This window comes from Cetorhinus maximus, chromosome 13 (genome assembly GCF_964194155.1).
Source record: "Cetorhinus maximus chromosome 13, sCetMax3.hap1.1, whole genome shotgun sequence".
Classification (NCBI taxonomy): domain Eukaryota; kingdom Metazoa; phylum Chordata; class Chondrichthyes; order Lamniformes; family Cetorhinidae; genus Cetorhinus; species Cetorhinus maximus.
The window spans coordinates 42,509,543-42,531,960 of record NC_135891.1 but is presented as its reverse complement, the minus strand read 5'-3'; the positions used below and the strand labels follow the sequence as shown (position 1 = coordinate 42,531,960).

General features: G+C 38.7%; 1 protein-coding gene across 2 annotated transcripts in view; it reads left to right on the top strand.

The window, feature by feature from the left end:
- The window catches only part of LOC144688573 (beta-1,4-galactosyltransferase 5-like), a 97,341-nt gene that overhangs the window by 10,577 nt on the left and 64,346 nt on the right, over positions 1 to 22,418 (top strand). The window lies entirely within an intron of this gene.

Here is a 22,418-nt window from a genome sequence, read left to right as displayed (position 1 = left end):
TATACCACTGTGCCGCCACCTCTGCTGGGTCTGTCCTTCCGGTGGGACAGAACAAACCCAGGGATTGTATGGTGGTGCCTGGGACATTATATGATTTTGTGACTAAGACTATATCAGGCTGTAGCTTGACTAGTTGTTGAGACAGCTCTCCCAATTTTGGCATAAGCCTCCAGATGTTAGTAAGGAGGACTTTGCAGGATTTACTGGGCTGAGGTTGCCATTGTTGTTCCCATTCTATGCTGGATGGTCCATCCGGTTTAATTCCTTTTCCCTTTGTAGTGGTTTGATACAACTGAGTGGCTTGCTAGGCCATTTCGGAGGGCATTTGATTTAACCACATTGATGTAGATCTGGAGTCACATGAAGGCCAGAACAGGCAAGGAAGGCAGGTTTCCTCCCCTCAAGGACAATAGTAAATCAAATGGGTTTTTATGACAATTGAGAATAGTTTCATGGTCACTAGCTTATAATTCCAGGATTATTAATTGAATTCAAATTCCACCAGCTACCATGGTGGGATTTGAACCCATGTCCCAGAGTATGAATCTGGGCTTCTGGATTTCTATTCCAGTGACGTTACCACTATATCACTGCATCCCCGCTTATAGTGCATCTTGGCTATCCATCAATCTGCCCTCCACACATTTGCTCAGATTGATGAGCTGCTGCCCCAGGGGAGTGGCAGCTGCACTGTGGAGCATGATCTTCCAGTCCAGGAAGGCAGCATTCATTCTCTCGCCACTACTGTTCCACCACTGCCCTTGCTGCTGCCTGCCTGTCAGCCAGCCACCCAGATTGCAGCCCATACTGAGGTGGTGCAATCTGGGATAGAGCTGCTCAAGGTCCTCCTGCAAGGCCATCTGCAGTCTCTTTCTTTCCTCCCTGCCCTGTTGTCGTGTCTCTTTTTTTGCACTCAACGAGCCATTCAGCAGCCACTAGAGCAGGGCTGCACAGGAGCACACGAATGACAGATACTGAAGGAATGCACAAGGGTGACTGTTAACTTTTTGCAGTATGGTATATACTTACAAATTTGGTTTGGATTATTTGTTTTATGGTGACTTTCATCTTAACATTGTGGCCAAGGGAGCGCTGAAATGGCCAGTAACGGAAAGAAGGTCAGATAGGGACTGTTGATGCATAGGGAATTGGGGCTGCATTCACTGGTACTGAGTTGATCACAGCTAGCAGGCCAGTAAAGGCTGTTTGTTCCTTTGCCTCCTGTGTAGATGGTGGCAAGAGCTGTTCCCTCATTGGAGAAGTTGTATCACATGGTGTAGACCACTACGAATTTTGATTTGCATTTGGCTGAGTACTCTAGGGGTCCAGGGCAGTCTAGGCAGCTGAAGTTTTACTTAAGCACTCTGATGTCAGCTCAATTACATGTTGTGAGATAGAATGGCTTTTGCTACAAGCACATGACCTACATGTGCACCGTGTCTGTGGTCACTAGATAGCACTTGCTATCCAGTCGCCATTTCCTGGCTTGTCACGGTGGTTCAAATGCAAATGGCACTTTGGGCCTCCACAAAATTAAGGTGTGACTTATGCAAGGATACTGGTCATTGGCCTGTATGACATGCAGCATGTGGCCATGCAAGAGTTGGACATTGAAGGAGTAGAATCCCTCACAGTTACAGTGCATTTTAGAATTGACCTGCAGAGCCTGCAAAGTGATGTGCATGGTACCATTAACTGCAGGCACTAGGGAAGCATATAATCCTCATGAGGCCAGGTGCTTGCTCTGCTGCTTCTCTCTGGCAAGAGGGAATGTCATTTGTAAAAGATATGTTGGAATGCAGATTCTCAGTGATCTCTTGCACAACAATAGGTGATGAACCTGGAGATGTTGCAAATATATTGCCTGCTCCAATATAGGAAGGAGCCTGGCACATGAATTTGTGTCTGTGGTCACCTTCACAGCTGTTGGCAATGCTGTGCTGTCCCTGGTCTGGCAGATTTCAGTGAGGGCTTCCTTCATAAAGCAGAGATGTCTGGCATGCACTAGTCCATGCTGAGATACAGGTAGGAGAATTGCTCCTTGAACAGCCTGGGTAACTGTGGTCTCCCACTGAGAGCTCATTTTTCTCCCCCTGCCCCCAATCCTCCCTCCCCTTTTCAATAATTTGCCTTGCTCTGTGTTGCTATCCCTATTCTCTCTGTCGTGCCGTAGGCCAAAGGGGGTACAAACTACTGCATCCAAAAATGGGAGCAAGTGGTCTGTGCTTAATTCCTGAAGGCAGGACAAGATTCTTTGTGTGTCACATAACACCCTGTGTACTTAGCAACATTAAAGAATTCTGATTTCTGCTTTCTATTCCTTAGATTTTAGAAGCTGTTTATGGTTTCTAGTCAGCAACTAATCTGAAAGCAGTTGATTCCTTTTAAATAGTATTGGTGAGAGGTGCTTCTTGCTGAACTGGTGTTTCGTTGTGCAAGGTTAAGAGAGGGCATCAGCTGGAGTGTTGAGCTCCAAAATTGCAGTGTGACGCCAGATCTGCCTTCTCTGCATACTTCTGACTGCTCCCTGTGTGTGTGCTGACATCCTCACTAAAATGGTGCCTGGTGCAGCCAGCACCAGAAGTATGTGCATGCCATGGATAACATTGTTGGAGCTACCTCCAACATTGTTGTTCTGCCTCCAAAATGTAGTAATCTTTCAGCAGTGGTCAGAATCGACAGCCTTGGAGTAGGGCTTGTGGTTTGAACTGTGACTTTTTTTTACTCCGATCAGAAAACTGCCATCTGAGCCAATGCAACATGCATTTTATTCTGCACATGTGCTACCCGTATAGTCTGAGTAAGATTTTAAACCTAATACTGAGTCACAGACAGCTTTTTGCTATGGATTGACTGGGAACTTGGACTTTCATATAAAATCCTAATTCAATGTAGAATAGGGGAAGAGATGAAGACAAAAATTGTGGGTTAGATCAAATCTAAACTTTATAAGATTAAAACCCCATTCATTCATCTGGGAAATTGATAGCTATTATGGTTTTAGATGTTCAAAAAATAATTCTCCCAATGGTTTCAAATATCAAGCATTCAAAGCTGATTGCAAATCCTGAAGTTGATTGACATTAACACTGGATAAGTAGTGGGTTAAATGACTTCATTCTTTTGAATTGCCTTTATACTATTTAGAGACTCTAACTTCAATAATTCAATGCAAAATTTAAAAGCAATCTATAATTTAAACTAGCCTGAACTTTCAAGGCCGACTTTGAAAAGCATTGTTTAAATTAAGCCGTTTTGATGCAAAGGTTCTGATGATTAATATGTTGATCAAGATTATCACTCCACAATCTTGTGGCGATATCCCTGCACATGATTGTACCACAATTAGTTGCATATTCTGCTCAGTTCTCTACAAGCCAAAAAAGTCACTTCCTTTTCCTGCTATATCTGTCAACGTATTCAAAGGTGACTGTCACTTGATGACACATGTTATCAGTTAGAATAATTACAAACTGATTATCTCTTGAAATCACCATATCACTTGAATGGTGTCAGTAATGGAAAAATAAAATAGGTAATTTTGTATTCCTCATGAGGCAATCTGTTAAATCATTGTCTCTATTAATTAAATTGCAATTGGCTGTTCAGATGCTTGGCTTGCTCAAAGCTCCATGTTCTCAGAACAAAAGGAGTAAGTTGGCCAGAAACACATTTAAATTCCTCTGTAATGTTTTAAAAGTTAATAATTTTTAAGACTTTCTTTTAAAGCTGAGTGTCACACTATAGATTACTGTTGAAGGGTGTTACCGTGATGTGGAATTGGCAGAAGAACTAGAAGCAACATGAGGGAAAACAGTTTTACGCAGTAAGTGGTTAGGGTTTGGAATAACTGCCTGATAGGATGGTGAGCACAGATTCTAAATTCTCTTTGAAAGGGAATTGAATAAGTACTGGGATACGGGGAATGAGCAGGACTGTGGACCAAATTACATTGAAAAAGCCAGTACGCAGGCTGAACAGCCTTCTATGCAGTACTATTCTTTTGACTCTTAAGTGACTGAAGATTTTATTCCTGTTAGACATTAGTGCCCTCAAGCAGTCATCATTATTTATTTTTATAAAATATTTACATAAAATATTTACCATACAATGATCTTCAGTGATATTTAGCATTTGATGCAAAAGATATGGAATTTTTGTATTGGGGCTCTCATCTGCCCTCATCCAGGAACAGGGGCAAAAATGGACAGATTTCCTTAGTAATTAGCCTCCAATATCTCTTGTTGGAGTTGATGCATTAAAGTAAGAATACAACTGCATTTTACTGTAATATTCCTCATTTTAGTATAACTTGAGGATCATTGTCCAAATTCACTTGTGTAGAATGGGAAACTTGTAGTTTGCTCAATATATAAATCTTAAAATTACATTGAACATTTTCCTTATTCTCAGACAATCATAAATAGGAGGGGTAGGCCATTGGCCTGTAAGCCTGCTCCCTATTCAGTAAGATCATGGCTGATCTGGTTATGCCCTTAACTCCAGTTTTCCTGTTTGTCCCCCATAACCCTTGACTCCCTTGTTGATCAAAAATCTGTCAAACACAGCCTTGAATATATTCAATGACCAAGCCTGCACTGCTGTTTGTCGAAGAGAATTCCAAAGACTAGCGACCCTCTGAGAAGAAATTCGTCCCCCTCCCCATGTTAAATGGGAGGCCCCTTTTTTTTTTGAACTGTGCTGCCTAGTTCTAGATTCCCCCAAGCAAGGAAACATCCTCCCAGCATCTATCCTGTCAAGCCCCCTTAGGATCTTATATGCTTCAATAAGATCCCCCTCATTCTTCTAAACTCCAATGAGTATAGGACCAATCTGCTCAACTTTTCCACATAAGACAACCCTTATAGCAGGAATCAGCATAGTGAACCTTCTCTGAACTGCTTCCAATGCAAGTATATCCCTCCTTAAGTAAGGACACCAAAACTGTACATGGTGGTCTCACCAATGCCCTGTACAGCTGTAGCAAGACTTACCCTACTTTATACTTCATAACCCTTGCAGTAAAGACAAACATTCATTTGCCTTCATAATTACTTGCTGGTCCTGCATGCTAACTTTGTGATTCATGTATGCGAATACCCAGATCCCTCTGCACTGAAGCATTGTGCAGTGTCTCTATTTAAATAATATTCTGCTTTTCTATTCTTACCACCAAAATGGAAAACCTCACATTTTCCCATATTATCTCTCATGTGCCATATTTTTGCCCACTCCCTAACCTATCTCTTTCCCTTTACAGACTCTCTGAATCCTCCTCACAACTTGCTTTCCTATTCAACTTTGTAACACAGCAAATTTGGCTCCAATGCCATCTATCCCTTTGTCCATGTCATTAATATAGATAAATAGTTGAGGTCCCACTACTGATCCCTGCAGCATTCCACTAATTTAACAATGTAACAAACTGAAAATGAATCATTTATCCTGACTCTCTTTTTCCTGTTATTTAGCCAATCCTCTCTCCAAACTAACATATCACCTTCTCCCTACCATGAGCTTGTATCTTGTGTCATAACTTTTATGTGGCACCTTACCAAATGCGTTTTGGAAATCCAAATATGCTACATCTATAAGACGTAGGAGCAGAAATAGGCCATTCAGCCCATCGAGTCTGGTCTGCCATTCAATGAGATCATGGCTGATCTGATACTCATTCCACTCTCCTGTCTTTTCCCCATAACCCTTGATTCCCTTACTGATTAAAAAAAAAAAATCTGTCCATCTTTGCCTTTAATATACTTAACGATCGTGCCTCTACAGCCCTCTGCGGTAAAGAATTCCACAGATTCACTACCTTCTGAGAGAAGAAATTCCTCCTCATCTCTGTCTTAAATGGGCGACCCCTTGCTCTGAGATTATGCCCTCTGGTCCTAGCCTCTCCCACAAGGGGAAACAATCTCTCAGCATCTACCCTATCAAGCCCCCTAAGAATCTTTTATATGTTTCCATAAGGTTGCCTCTCATTCTTCTAAACTCCAATGAGTACAGGCCCAACCTACTCAAGCTCTCCTCATAAGAAAATCCCTCCATACCTGGGATCAACCTAGTGAACCTTCTCTGGACTGCCTCCAATGCCAGTATATCTTCCCAAAGATAAGGGGGCCAGAACCGTTCACTGTATTGTAGGTGTGGTCTAACTAGTGCCTTGTATAATTTTAGCAAGACTTCCCTATTTTTATACTCCATTTCCTTTGAAATAAAGGCCAACATTCCATTTGCCTTCCCTATTACCTGCTGAACTGTATGCTAGCTTTTTGGGATTCATGCACGATGACCCCCAAATCCCTCTGCAGTCTTTCTCCATTTAAATTATATTTAGCTCTTCTATTCTTCCTGCCAAAGCTCATAACCCCATATTTTCCCACATTATATTCCATCTGCCAAGTTTTTGCTCACTTGTTTAACCTGTCTATATCCCTCTGTAAACTGTGTCATTCTCACTGCTTGCTTTCCCACCTATTTTTGTGTCATTCGCAAACTTGGTGATAGTACATTCACGTCCCTCATCCAAGTCATGAATATATATTGTAAATAATTTTGGCCCTGGCACTGATCCCTGTGGCACTCCACTAATTAAAGGTTGCCATCCTGAAAATGCCTCCCTTATTCCAATTCTCTGTCTTTATTAGTTAAATAGCCAATCCTCTATCCATGCTAATATACCATCCCCAATACCATGAGTTCTTATCTTATTAAGTAGCCTTATTTGTGGCACCTTATCAAACGCCTTTTGGAAATCCAAATATATTACATTTACTGGTTCCCCTTTTATCTATCCTGCTTGTTACCACCTTAAAGAATTCTAATAAATTTGTCAGGCATGATTTCCCCTTCATGGAGCCATGCTAACTGCTTGATTATATTATGCATTTCTAAATGTCTGCTATTACATCCTTTATAAATAGACTCTAACATTTTCCCAATGATAGATGTTAAGCTAACTGGCCTATATTTACCTGTTTTTTGTCTCCCTCCCTTTTTGAAAAAGGGTGTTACATTGGCAGTTTTCCAATCCCCTTGGACTTTGAAGGATTACTACCAGTGCATCCACTATCTCTGCAGCTACTTCAGCTACTTCCTTTATATCCTAGGATGCAACCCATCAGGCCCAGGGGACTTATTGGCCTTCAGCCCCATTAGTTTACCCAGTACTTTTTCTCTAGTGATAGTTATTGTATTTATTTCCACCCCCCACTTTTGCCTCTTGAGTATTTAGTATTTTTGGAATGCTATTAGTGTCTTCTACCATGAAGACTGATGCAAAGTACTTACTCAACTCCTATGCCATTTCCTGGCTCCCCATTATTATTTCCCTAGCCTTATTCTCTAATGGACCATTGTTCACTTTGGCCTCTCTCTTCCTTTTTATATATTTAAAGAAGCTCTTACTGTCTGTTTTTATATTACTTGCTAGTTTACCCTCAAAGTTTATTTTCTCCCTCTTTCTTTTTTTGTTCATTTGTTGGTTTTTTAAAACTTTCTCAGCCCTCTGGGTTACCACTAATCTTTGCTACATTGTATATTTTGCTTTGAATTTGATATTTTCCTTAACTTCCTTGGTTAACCATGGTTGGTTTATCCCCTTCCTAAAATCCTTCTTCCGCACTGGGATATATCTTTGTTGTGAGCCATGAACTATTTTCTTAAATGTCTGCCATTGTTAATCACTGTCTTTTCTGCTATACTTCCTTTCCCAGTCCACTCCAGCCAGCTCTGCCCTCACTCCTTTGTAATTACCCTTATTTAAGTTTAGCACGGTTGTTTCTGACCCAAGTTTCTCTCACTGAAGCTAAATGCTAAATTCTATCATGTTATGGTCACTATTTCTTAGGGGGTCTTTTACTCTGAGATCGTTTATTAAACCTGCCTCATTACATTATTACCAGATCCAAAATAGTATGCTCCCTGGTTGGATCTGCAACATATTATTCTAGGAAACTGTTCTGAATATACTCTATGTTTTCTTGCTCATTGCTACCTCTGCCAATTTGATTTTCCAAATCTACATGAAGATTAAAGTCAACCATGATTAATGTACTGCCTTTTTTACATGCCCTCATTTCCTGATTTATTCTCTGTCCTACAGTATAGATACTATTAGGGGGCCTATTATAGACTACTCCCACCAATGTCGTCTTCCCCTTGTTATTTCTTACCTCCACCCGTATGGATTCTACATCTTCCGATCCAAGATCATTTCTTGCTATCATACTTATTCCATCTCATACTAACAAAGCTACCCCACCATGCTTTCCTTCCTGCCTGTCCTTTCGAAAAGTCACAGACCCCTGAATATTTAGTTCCCAGCTTTGATCTCTTTGTAAGCTACCAGTTCCCCTTGATCCAATCTGCTTGTTACATCCTCAAAGAACTCTAATAAATTTGTCAAGCATATATTTTTGAAAGGGAAATTTATGTTCACTCTGCCTGATAGTATTATAAGCTTCTAAATGTTCTACTACCACCTCCTTTAATGGATTCTAGCATTTTCCCAATGACAGGTGTTAGATTGACTGGCCTACAGTTTCCTACTTTCTTGAATAGAGGTATTACTTTTGTAGTTTCCCAATCTGTTGGGAACTTTCCAGAATCTAGGGAATTTTGGAGGATTATCAACAATTGCACCTACTATTTCTGCTGACACTTCTTTTAAGGGTGCAGGCCATCAGGCTCAGGAGACTTGTCAACCTTTAGTCCTATTAAGTTACTGTGATTGTTTTAAGTTCCTCCCTTTTTTTCCTCTTGTATTCCTATAATTCTTGGGACGCTTTTTGTGGCTTGTCCTGTGAAAACACATACAAAATACATGTTCAAGGTCTCTGGCATTTCCTCGTTTCCCATTATTCATCAGTTTCACCCTCTAAGGAACCAACACTTACTTAAGCTACTCTCCCCCTTTTTTTCATACTGGTAAAAGGTTTTAGTGCCTGTTTTTATATCTCTTGCTAATTTTCTTGCATACTCCAATATCTCCCACTTTCTTTTTCAGTCATCCTTTGCTAAAAATGTTTCTAATCTTCTGGGCTCCCATTGATCTTTGCAGCATTGTTGTACTACTCGTTCAATTTGATACCACCCTTTAACTTCCTTAGTTAGCCACGGATAGTGTCTTTCCTTCTCGATGGAATGTGGCTTGAGAATTATGAAATGTCTCCTTAAATATCTGCCGCTGCTTCTCTACCATCTATCCTTTAAATCTATTTTCCCATTCCACTTTAGCCAACTCCATTCCCTTGTAATTGCCTTTATTTAAGTTTAAGATGTGTTGTGCTATTATAATGACATAATACCTTGGACTTGTACAAGACACAAGACACTAATCACTCAAGGGATTGGGTAAACATGTTGTGGATTAATTTATTAAGACCAGGCATGTGAGAACAGTTATACGTGTGTATAAAGCCGGACGACATCAGAGCTGTGTGTGTGCTCTGCTCAAAGAAAAAGTGAAACTAAAATGATCATATCATGATGTCATGCTAATGTTCTTTAAAGGCATATTTCAACAAGATTCTGACCCAAATTTCTCATTCTCCAATATAATGTAAAATTCTATCGTGTTATGATCACTCTTATCTAGAAGATCCTTTACTATATGGCCATTAATTAATCCTGGCTCATTAAACATGGCCAGGTCTAAAATAGGCTGTTCCCTGGTTGGTTCTAGAACACATTGTTTTAAGAAACTCTCCCAGATACACTCTGAACTTATCCTCCAGATTACTTTTGCCAATTTGAATTGTCCGATCTATGTGAAGATTTAAATCTCCTATGATTGTTACAATACCTTTCTTACAAGCCCTCATTGTTTCTTGATCTATGCTGTGCTCTACAATGTAGTTCCTGTCAGGGGGTCTATAAACCACGCCGCCAGTGAATTCTTTCCTTGGCTGCTTCGTATCTCCACCAAAATGATTCTACATTTGGTACTCTGAACCGTGATCATATCTCCCCACTGTACTGATCTCATTCTTGATTAACACAGCCACCCCACCACATTTCCCTTTGCTTCCTGTCCTTTTGAAATGTCAAATAACCTTGAATATTCAGACCCCAGCCATGGTCACTTTGCAACAATATCTCTGTAATGGCTATCATATCATACTCATTTATTTCTATTTAAACTCTAAATTCATCTATCTTTTTATAAACACTATGTGTATTCAGATAAAGAGCCTTTAATCCGTCTTTTTACCATTTTTCCCTACACTGACCCTACCTCCTACCCCCACCCCCTGTATTTAGTTTGTGCTCCTCATTCTAATTATTCAGTGAAATGGCTAACTTTAAAAATTATATTTTTAACCATAAGATTAAATTTATGATTATGTAAAAGGTATTCATCAATTAAAACACAAAGGGTAGGAGTCAGAATCTGTCATAACAAGTCAGGTCATAATTGATTTGTAGGAGGCATTTGAGTGTTGCTCTGACTTTCCTTTCCATTACTGAAGGGAGTAACTTGGTGCTTTTTATGCAAGATTCTGATTGGAGCCAGGAGTTCACCATGTCTGTTTTAAGAACCTACTGTTGTCTAGGCACTTTAGGGTGGAGGTGTCCTGGGAGATTTTTAAAATTTGTACATCGGCTAAATCTTTATTGCATACCATCATTATCAACCTGAATGAACTAAACTGGAGTGTCTTTTCTATAAATGCAGTGCTAAGCAAGAAGTATAGTAGTTCAAAAACAACATTTCCACTATAACCTCAAATGTAACATGGGATTAAAAACTGTAAAAAGTGCTCAAACACCATCAGCTTAGTTTTTTTTAGGTTTGGCTACCACTTGCTTTTATGAGACCGAAAGATCAGCTTTCAGATCAGTAAGTGATACTGAAAGCGGAAACTATTTGCAAGCCCTACTTTTACTTTGCCTTTTTTTAAAAAGAAAATCCAATAAAGTAGTTAATGTTAAACCCTGGTTTTCAAGTACTTGTATGTGATGCCTCCTTGAGGCGTATGTTTGAATAATTGTCGCAAAATAAGTAAAAGCAGAGAGGCACATTTACTGCAGGTAGTCTGATTTCACGTTTCAACAAGTTTAATTAGAATGCACTTAAATACGACTACTTTATTGCATAGGTGTGTCGCTACTTGATTTGTCCACAGTATGTTTTCCCTAATGTTGTCTAATCCTATCAATGCCCAAAATGTATGGGGCTGGTTTGCTTAAATATTTGGATATTGATTATGTGCCTATTTGAATGTGCTGCCAGGGTAAGAACAGCAATGTTCTTTTATTGTAGAGAGGCTGGGTGCATACAAAGACACATTGAAAATAAGTATAACCACATATCAATATGGCTCAGCTAAGGTTGGTTTATCAACTGTCATCTGTAGCAAGTTGTCTTATGTATTATAAAAAGACCTCCTGAGGAATTGTAATAAACCAGTAATTTGACTTTTCTGTCTATATAATTTTGATTTTTAAGCTTTCCTTTTCAAATTTTAAATACTTTTTAAAGTCAGAGTCTAATTATCTTTCTCTGCCCCTCCGCTCTCCACTTTCCACCTTCCACTTTTATTCCCTTTCGAATGTGTTCTGCAATTAAAAGGAAATTATTTGTGAATAGCGTTATTTTTGCTGCATTGAAGTTCTAGATAGCTTTTTTTCGAGTGGGTATTTCTGTATCAAATAGCTTCTCTATCAGAAAATATGTGACTTCCTCTCCAGTGCAGATTACAAAAAAAGGAATGTTGGTATACTTTATCCTTCCTTCCATCAGTTTTATATTTGTATGCTTGTTCTCCTCCATTTACTCCTTTCTTGTTGATGCTGTCTATCCATGTTCCAATGTTGCTCCCTGCTGCCCTGGAGCTGGTGTCTTGTACAGCTGCACACAATGGTCAGCTTTTAATCTTGATCTTGTCTTCTCTTAATGGCTTACTACATTGTGATGTAGTACTAAGTCATGGAGCAAGTTCAGCTCATAACCTGCAGTATTTTAATTCAGAAGTGTCACCAACAAAATGAAGCATCGCACAACTGGAATGGTGGAGGCAAACTGTCAGCTATTTGATCCCAGTGAGACCTCCTGGAACGTGTGCACATGTTGGGTAAAGACAGGAATGATCCTAACTATGGTGATTTCCATGGTTGAACGGCTTAACCATTTCCATGTCTAGATTCACTATGAAAATTGCTGCTTGCGAACTGCAGAGGAGGGCAGCTGGTGCCAATGCGATTATATTTTAGCATCAGACCCTAGTTTCAGGAAAGAAGGGGGACATCATGACTAAAGGAGTAAATAATAGAGAGAGATTGATTGATTATACAAGTATGAAAATAGTGAAAGAAAGGATTAAACATACTAATATTCTTCTGCAGATACTTGCATTAGTACTAACTATCCACAATGTTTACTTGGGGTGTCTTTCTGGATCGAAGAGTTCAGAGACCTATTTGGTGTAGGTGGAGAGGGAGAGTTGGGACAGAATGCTGTTTATGGAGTATGGACCATGAAATTGGGTTGTCAGCTAGTTTCCAAAGAACAGAGCCTTATGCAAAGTTTTGTGTACACTTTGAAAGGTTATACACTCCTTTTGTATGCAAAGAATGCATTTGAGTTATCTTCCAAGTATGTATAATGTAATCAATATATACATTGTGATAATCTATAAAGTATCCTGTCTTATGTTTAACAAATGAGCAGTTCAGTGAAGATGAATTATAGTATGAATGTTAACTATATGCTAAATATATGTTCTATTAAAGCACATGATGTGGGCTAAACTGAGAAATGGAATTTTCATTTTGGGTGCAATTGGCAATCTTTGTGCCCATTTTGAGAAGTTTTTCTTGTGTTCTTGGGCACTCATTTGTATTGTGCCATGTGCAAAATCTTGCATGAACCCAGTGCAATTGGGTAGTTGTTTTAAAACATTTTTAAAATTGCTTAAAAAACCTATACCTTGATGTGTGGTAACTTAGTGCAGTTTGATTTAACACAGCTGAAAATGGGAGCATTTTTAATCAGCATCAAACCATCACCTGCAAATAACCAGCTTTTAAATGACAAAATGTCATCTAGAAAAACAACCATTTACTTGTTAATTTTGGGGTACAATGGTTAGTTTCTTCAATTTTGATCTGACTTTCAAAAAGCTTATAAAATGTGCCAAATGTCCCTTGTACCCAAAAGGACCAGCTTAATTTTTAAAGCTTCCTTAAGGGCTGCAAAATGCAATGGTGGAAACACCCAAAAGTGTTCATCCAGCAGGAATAGCCTGTTTTGTGGGCAGGGTTGTCTTAGTGATGATGTTTAAACTAGCTCAAAAGATTGTGGAAACTAGATTTGCATTGAACGTAACTTTGCCACCGCTGCAATGTGGCTGCAGTGTGTATTACATAACACTATATGGCACAGAAGCAGGCCATTTTCTCCATCTAGTCCATGCTGGCATTTTATGCCCCACTAGTATCATCCCATCCTTTCTCATCTCACTCTCTATTCCCTTCTCCCTCAAATAGCCCCCTCTGGTAGTGGATTCCACATTCTTGCCATTCTGGATGAGGATGTTTCTTCATGCACCATCCACAAGATGCACTGCAGCAACTTAATGAGACTTCTTTTGTCGGCATCTTCCAAACCTGTGACCTTTGCCACCTGGAAGGATAACCTCAGCAGATGTATGGGAAAATTGCCATCTCCAAGTTCTGCACACCATCCCTCCTTGAGAATACATTGCCACTCCTTCATTTGAGACAAAACCCTGGAACTCCCTGCCTAACAGCTTTGTGGGAGTATCTTCACCAGACAGACCACAATATTTCAAGAAGGTGGCTCATCATTTTCTTAAGAGCAATTAGGGGCAATAAAAGCTGACCCTCCCAGCAACACCCACACCCTGTGAACAGTGAAACAAGCAGAAATAAAAAGCATTCTAAGGATAGTTCTGTCAATAGTATAGTCAGCATGTAGGCGTAGAAAAACCTGGACTTTTTTAACAAGGAAGGTAGATTAAATTTTTTAGATGACTAACAATTTATTACTGTTAAGATTCCAGTGGGGATTCGTAAACTAAAATAAACAAATTTTCAGACTGACCCACCCTAAGTGAAGAAATTACCAAACAAGATTTCACTTTTATGTAACTTTTACTTTAATGCAAGTCAGAATCGACGGAAATTAAAAGCAATTCACGGTTAGTATGAACTATAAATTACGCATGGAATAGCATTTACAACAGCATTTACTTGAGTCAGTTGGCAGTCCATTCCACCTGTATGGTCCTAGTTTTAACTACACAGTTCTTCCAAGTTGAATCCCAGTTGCTTTCCTCCAAGGACATAGCTGCTGCCTGAGGAGAATTAGCTTCCAATTAAACAGGGCTCCGCCCATGCAGTCTTCCCTATATGAGACACTTCTTTATGGAACCTTCTCGACTCTTGGCTCTCGTTGGTCATAGCATGTATCCACCAGAACCATCTTTGCTTTCACACAGTATGGCTGATTCTTGGCATTCAGTCGCATGGAAGTAAGAAACAATGGCAGCAGTCCTAAACGTGTTTTCCAACCGCTCAGGAATCCACCTCTCTGACTTGACTTGTTGACCACCTCTCCTCCTTTCCAGCTCACCCCATTCCTCTTTCTGTCTGTGTGCCACATGACCTCTGTTTTTCAACTTGCTTCCTGTTGGTACTGCATCCAGGTCAAGGGTTATCAGATCACATGGACAAGTATTTCTTATCCAAAAATTTACAATTTTACAAGTGATACAAACTTTTATTCCCTTTATAAGTAAGTGATACAAACTATGTTTTTGTCAAACGTTTTTAAAGACAATTGTAGATTTTCCCCCAAATATTTTGGAATAATTACAAATTTTCCTTATTACTAATGCTTCCAGGTCAAAGGCTATCAAAATTTAGTGAATTTGTTTGACTTTTCTCCCTATGACAACCTGATCACTTTGGCATGTCTCCAAGTTCAGATGTTTATCCAGAATTCTCTGCTTTACTTTGAGTTAAAGGTACATTTCAAAACACTACAACATGGTTTAAGTTCCGTGTTCATGATAACTCTAATATATACTACTTTAAGCCAAGAAAATATTTTATAAGGAGATTTCACAAGTTTCACTTTCGCCCCAAATGTTCAAATTAATTGTAGAACAGTTGCTGACAGGTGGGCCATATATTCATTCTATCTTTGGTCTTTGACAAAGCTGCTGTTAAGCTGGACATTGGAATTGTGTTCACTGTAGTCTGTCCTGATCATGATCTGGAAAACTCATTGCCTGATGACACATTTTCCAACCTAATGGAATATATATTTTAAAATAAAAGCAATCTTTCCTCCAAAAATTCCAGTTCTAAATAGTGCATCAGTATGGAGGGTTAAACTAAACGCCATTTTTTTTTGTAAAAAGCCTACTTGATGAACCCATTGTTTCCTTTGTTAGAAGAAAATGGCTGGATATTTATAAAGGACTCATGATCCATTTCAATTTCTCTGTTTTCTTTCTTCCTCTTCGCTGTTTTAGCCAACTCTTGAGGTCAAATGTTTTATTACTGTGAAATACTGAAAATTAGCATTTTTATTAATTTTTTTTGCACTGGGAATTGGTTGCAAATTGGTTGTCCTTTGGCTAGTTGGAGAACTAATTCAGCTGAAATAATCAAATTTAAAAGACTGATACAGTCGAAATGAACTCTAAGCCAAGACCAGGTGTTTCTATTTTGTGTGGCGTTAAACTAGCTTGCGGGATTAGTCTCTGACACAACTGCAAAGATGATTAAATTTGACCAAATATCCAGAAGGGAAAAGTGGAACCTTGACCACTGCTTGCTAGCCTGCTAGTAAAAATGTTTGATTCTCTGAATTAAGAACAAAGTCTAAAATACTTCTATAATAAATTTGCATCTGCTGTAGGTGGTCCCTTTGGTTCAGTAACACAGTCATTCCTGTAAGTAGTTGGACCGGCTTATGATTATGGGACTTGACTCCCACTACCTTATGTCTGCTTGTTAGAACTGGAGGAACCATGATGGATGCTCTTGTGAAGCAAACTTGTATTTCTTGAAATTCACTAATGATTTTCAACACGCCTGTTAAATTTCCTCCTAGCTTTATTGTTACAATAAAGATGACTTGATTTAATTCACTGCATCAGATGAGGAGACCAGTGCTGTATGTCTCTAGCATTTTCCATTTATATTTCAGATTGCCAGCATTTGTGTTTTTGATTGTTTTTATTTATGTTAAATATGGTTTGCTACTTGGAAGCTATGGAAAAACAAACATTATTAGCATTCCAATCTTTTGTAGAATATTGATAGGAAAATATGCATAGGTTAGAAAAAAGGTTTGATCATATCTCCTAGTCAATGCTTTCACAAATAAATTCCTTTGTGCACAATCTATATATTTGTCATAGGAACAGGAGGAGGCCATTCAACCACTCTAGCCTGTTCTGTCTTTTCAGTTAGATTTTGGCTGATTTGTATTTTAATCCTAAGCTACCTGCCTTGGTTCCATAACCCCTAATGCTCTTACCCAACAAAAATCGATCTCTGTTTTGAAATTTACAATTGACCCCAAGCCTAATGCAGATTTTCCAGAGTGTGTTCCAGATTTTCACTGGGCTTTGTGTAAAGAAGTGCTTCCTGACATCACCCCTGAACAACCTAGCTGTAATTTTAAAGTTAGGCTCCTTGTTCTGGACTCCTCTGCACCCTTGTGCTGCTGCTGCTGCCTCCCCCCACCCCCGCCTCCAAAGTAGAGGAAATAGTCCCTCTCTCTACCCAATGAACTCCTTTAATCATTTTACGCACCTCAATTAGATCATCCCTTAATCTTCTATACTTGGGCAAATGTATAATCATGGCCTAGACCATGGTGTACAGGGCACAATTTCAATGTTTGTGGATGATATGAAACTTGGAAGCAGTGTAAGACAGATAGTATAGAACTTCAAAAAGACATAGACAAATTGGTGGAATGGGCGGACAGTTGGCAGATGAAGTTCAACATAGAGAAGTGTAAAGTAATTCATTTTGGTAGGAAGAATATGGAGAGGCAATATAAAATCAATTGCACAATACTAATGGGGCTGCAGGAGCAGAGGGACCTGGGTGTATGTCATTGAAGGTGGCAGGACACGTTGAGAGCATGGTTAATAAAGCATATAGAGTACAAGAGCAAAGGCTGAACTTGTATAGGATGCTAGTTTGGCCTTAGCTGGAGTATTGTGTCTAGTTCTGGGTGCTGCACTTTAGGAAAAAATGTGAAGGCATTAGAGAGAGTGTAGTAAAAATTCAGGAGAATGGTTTCTGGGATGAGGAGCTTCAGGTATGAAGATAGGAGAAGTTAGGGCTGTTTTCCTTGGAGAAGAGAAGGCTGAGAGGAGATTTGATAGAGGTATTCAAAATCATGGGTCTAGACAGAGTAGATAGGGAAAACTTATTCCCACTCGTGAAAGGAGCAAGATAGCACAGATTTGAAGTATTTGGTAAATGAAGCAAAGGCGACATGAGGAAAAACTTTTTCACGCAGCAAGTGGGTAAGGTCTAGAATGCACTGCCTGAGTGTGGTGGGGGCAGGTTCAACTGAAACATTCTAAAGGGAATTAGGCTGTCATAAAGGAAGAATTTGCAGGTGGGGAGAAGGCAGGAGAGTGGCACTAAGTGAACTGCTCATTCAGAGAGCTGGTGCAGACATAGGCTAAATGGCCTCCTGTGCTGTAATAATTCTGTCATTCATTGGGAGCTGATCAAGTTAATAAGTATGGCAAGGCTTGGTTCCAAACTTGGATGTTTTATTCCATAATACATTTTGAAGAATGTTAAACATCTAGCTTTATCAAAATGTCTGGACTCCTACTTTTATGCATAGATTCTAACTAAATAATGTTAAACTGATCACTAAAAAATTAGGCTCTGGTTATCATGTCACTTCCAGCCACCTTTCCCTTTTTTCTAACTCTAACGTTGTAGGCAGCAGCATCCAACAATGCATACCTATTGATGAAAAGGACCTTGTTGACCTTTATTGTCCTGATTTTTTTTTTTTAAAAGTTGAATGTGTTAGGAATACATGCATGAACATGTTTTTAAAAGTCAAATTAATATCTTGGATGGAGGCTTTGTTGTCATTTCATCCTGATTTTATTTGACTTACTACCATTGGGAGAGGGAAAATTGTACATGTGAATGTGGAGTTGCTGGGGGTGGGGGGTGCGAGGCTGTGGTGGAGAAAGTCATTCAATAGCTGGCATTCACAAAGCATTGGCTACGACTTCTGTTGGTTTCTCAGCTACTATTTAGCCAGGTCCTGTTTTCTTAATTCTCAAATGGCCAACATTCCAGGGGACGACAAAGAAAATGCTTCAAAGAAATCCGCCTTTAGTGTGGCAGCATTGACATTAATGATTGGGAGGAGCTTGCTACCAGTTGTTCATGATGGCGGCAACTTGTCCATCAAGCTGCACCACGCTTTGAGTCTCAACATCCTAATGATGAGGCAGAGCGACAGCAAAGAAGGAAAGAAAATAAAGCAAAGCCTGCGCCCTGGTTCCCACTACCCTGTGGACATCTTGCCCCATGTGCCCAAAGATCTGCGGGTCGAGAATTGACCTGTTCAGTCACATGAAGACCCATGGAAGAAACTTGCGACCCTGAGTAGATGCCACCCTTGAATTGAGGGGCAGGCGATGACAATTTAGCATTTTCCATTGTAAACATTAGGAAGGTGTTTAATAGAATGGAAATGACATTCTATCCCCATTGACCTTCATTCTGCATTTTATTTGTTTGGAATAAAAACAAAACATGTTGGGAATGTACAGGTGTGTCAACATTTGAAAAAGGAGATTAACAGTTCGGGTAGTGACTTTGTTATAATTTCGTCCTGATGTGCTCTGTCTTTAGTTAGCATTTGAAATGGAGGTTAAGAAAATTGGCAATTCAGCAGTCTGCTACCACAGACGTAGGCTGGATTGTATTTTGTTATTAGGTAAATAATTGGCAGGTATTTTGGGTGTATTAGTCTTCAGAACGGTGTAACGGAGTGAAATTTTATCATTTGCTAATTTGAGGCTGCGTTCTCTCGTTTCTTCCTAAGGTGTTCAACTACTAATTTTCCTTTGATTATCAAGTAATCATTTGCCTAATTTATTTTAGGATTTTTTTTTTTTAGTAGACTGTTAAATGAAGTACAGTGTCACAGCTCTAGCTCTTGGATATTTTCCTATAGATTGGATACTGGTTTTGATGGCGATCGCCTTTTAAATAATAATGCAACAAGGTGGTGTCAACAGTCATGCCCTCCATCTTGCATTACCTCATCTAAAGTACTTAAGTATGTATGCAGTGACAGATTGTCTTTCAAGAAAGTGTGAAATCAGCAGTTTAATTAGATACTTGAAACTTATTCATGTAGTTTGAGGCAAAGTATTGATGTTTACTGACATAATGCACCAAAATTATGGGATATTGTTCAACCTAGAGAAAATGCCATGGGAACTCTTGTAGTGCTTTGATACACATGGAGTCAATACCTGAAGTTACACTAATTGGAATAGTTGAGTGGTTGTATGGACATTTTTAAAGTGTATAGCTTTTAAGATCAATCCTACACGAGTGCATCATTTTGGATTGAAAAATTTTAGGAGTTTGAACTTTTTTTCATTTCTGCAGAATGAAAACTTTGTGAATTTTAAGATCACTTAATCTTTTTTTGGTCTGGCAGATAAATTACTGTATCTGCTCCTTTGTAATCTGTTGATGAAAAGACTTTGAGCTGCTTTTTATTGTGGTGCTATAAAGGTTTCTCTTTCTCTCCTGTCCACCCCCACACCAAATCTTTGTTCTCTTAAATTAGGTCATATCAAAAAAGATCAGATGATGCAAAACAATTTTAAAATTTCTTATCTTTCTTTAAAAAATCCCTTCATGGCCTGGCTCCTCCCTCTGTGTGCAATCTGTTGAGGCCCTAAACTTTTAAAGTTTTCTCTCCCTGCATCGTCTCCTTTTATGGAACTCTTTGACCAAGCCTTTGGTCAACTGATACTTTGAGTATGTTACCCCATGATTTATTCATAACCTGTTAAACATTACAGTTATGTTATATGAAATATTGCTCTTTATAAGCACTTTCTCATTTAATTTTTCTTTACATGATCTAACTTTTTGTACTTTGTATATATTTTGAAATGCATTAGATAATGGGTGACTAATTTTAATTTTGTTCAATACAAGATCGTTCTAAACTTTTTGCTCGATACCTGAAGGAAATATGACTAATTGCTGTCTCTACATCTGTAAATTATTCACTAAAGAAAATCTCTTTGCTGAGAAAATATTCCCTGATTTGGAGCTCAGGAAGTGGGGCGGGGAAATCAACTTAACCAATAATTTTGTGTAATACAAAAATATTGGAAAGTATCTTGCTTTATATCAGCACTTTAAAGCTAGCAATTCCCAGATATTGCAGGGAATCACTGCTTAACACTTGTTCTGTACGATACCATTAACCACAAGGTTACTTTCTCCCAGTCAACCACTGTGAGTAAACAGCTTTGACACAATGTATTTGTAACAGAAATGGCTCTGTAATTGTAGTGAAACTAAATTTTTAAATCACACTTAAATTTATATTAAAAATTTACATTTTACATACACTTACAATTCCTGTTTCTCCTATCAAACTCCTAAAATTCAACACTTTGTTTTTACTTTCTACCCACGGTGTTATCCAAGGTCATGTTTGCTCTCATTCGAGACCTTCCCTGTTTTGTTAGCAATATGCAAATATGAGAGGACAAAAGGCAACCGCTCCAACCATCTTAATTACGAAAAAACCTGCATTGTCTATAAATGTTGCATTAAAGTTTAGATTGGCATTTCCTGTCACCATGTTCTGAATTCCCACATCCATACTTATAATAGAAACTGTCTACGTAAACTCATAATGTAATTATATTCGTACCAATAATGCAGATATCGCCTTCTACCACTGGAAAGCAAATGTGGACATAGCAATTTATAATGGAAATGTAAAAATCAACCAAAGGAAAGTCTGATTCAGAATTCAACAGGCTATTACATTAGTGAAGATTCATTTTGCTTGTGGTTGAATCTGTAAGTTGCTCTTAAACTTTTTGAGTCAGATTTTTTCTGACACAAATGGCTTAAAATAAATTGTATTTGTACTTGTATTTGATATCTAATCTTCCATGAAATTGCTTTCCTTCAGTGTGTTTGCTCCACATTACTTGTTGATCTCATTTGGAGAGATCTGTTTTCAAAATAAACCATATTACTAACTGGCATCTTGAGGTGAATGACAGCATAAGTTCCTGGTACCTATAAATTTCTGAGCACTCCAACTAAAATCTGCTCTAATCTAGCCAAGCATTGTGTACAAAAGTTCAAAATATCTAAACTCTACTTGTCTTTTTCTCCATGGAGATTAATATTTGTGCTGTGAACTCTTTGCCAGAACTGGAAGATATTTCAGATGAACAGTGTATTTTTTTTAAAAAATGAACTAAAGAAAGGGGAAAGGAAGGAAAATAAATGCTGGCACATACATGCACAGAAATTTATTGTGAGAAAATGGATGGTTGACATGATAGTGTGAATTAATATAAGATTATAAGAATAATTAAAATAGTAGATTCTGTTCTGCCCACATGCGTAACCCCAAGCTTCCTGTTGCATATTATTTGAGTGACTGTGATCTCTAGTATTTGCCTTCCACATTGTTGCAATAAAGGTCAAAGCCAGCTCTAAGAACCGCACTTTAACAGCTCCCTATTAGAAAAAAGGTAGCAATCTGACTTTTGTATTCACTTTAATAACTTCAGACCTTTTATTCAGGGGTGCTGACAGTGTGGGATGGGTGGAAGGTGGATGGACAGCTTGGTGTTAGGAGTGGTAACCTTCCATTAGTGGCAGTCCGCACTTTGTGGCACCCTACACGTTTTCTTCTTCCAGGTTCCTGTAGCCTGCTACTTTACCAGCTTTTTGTTCTTCCAGTTCCACCTGCCTCTCACCCATTTAGTCAATAACATTGTCTCACAATTGTCTTTAATTTTGTCGTGACTCCTACTCCCTTTTGTGAATATCAAGTTTGCCATTAAACCATTTTCTTTATTTCATGTTTACTTTTATAGATTGTTCCCTCTTGTTCCCATTCTCTTTTTTTGTTTTGCTTTTAAAAAATGCTGTTCATCTGGAACATCATCCAGTTCTGACGAAGAGTCCACACCTGAAAGGTTAACTTGTTGCTTCTTTGGAGAACATAAACAGCTGCTGACCTAGTCAGTGATGCCCACATCCATGGAAGAGTTTTTTAAAAAGTATTTCCAGCATTTTCTGTTCTTTTTTGTTGTTTTTTTTCCCCATTGTAGATTTATTTATTGATTATTAAGTAGTGGAAATAACTATCC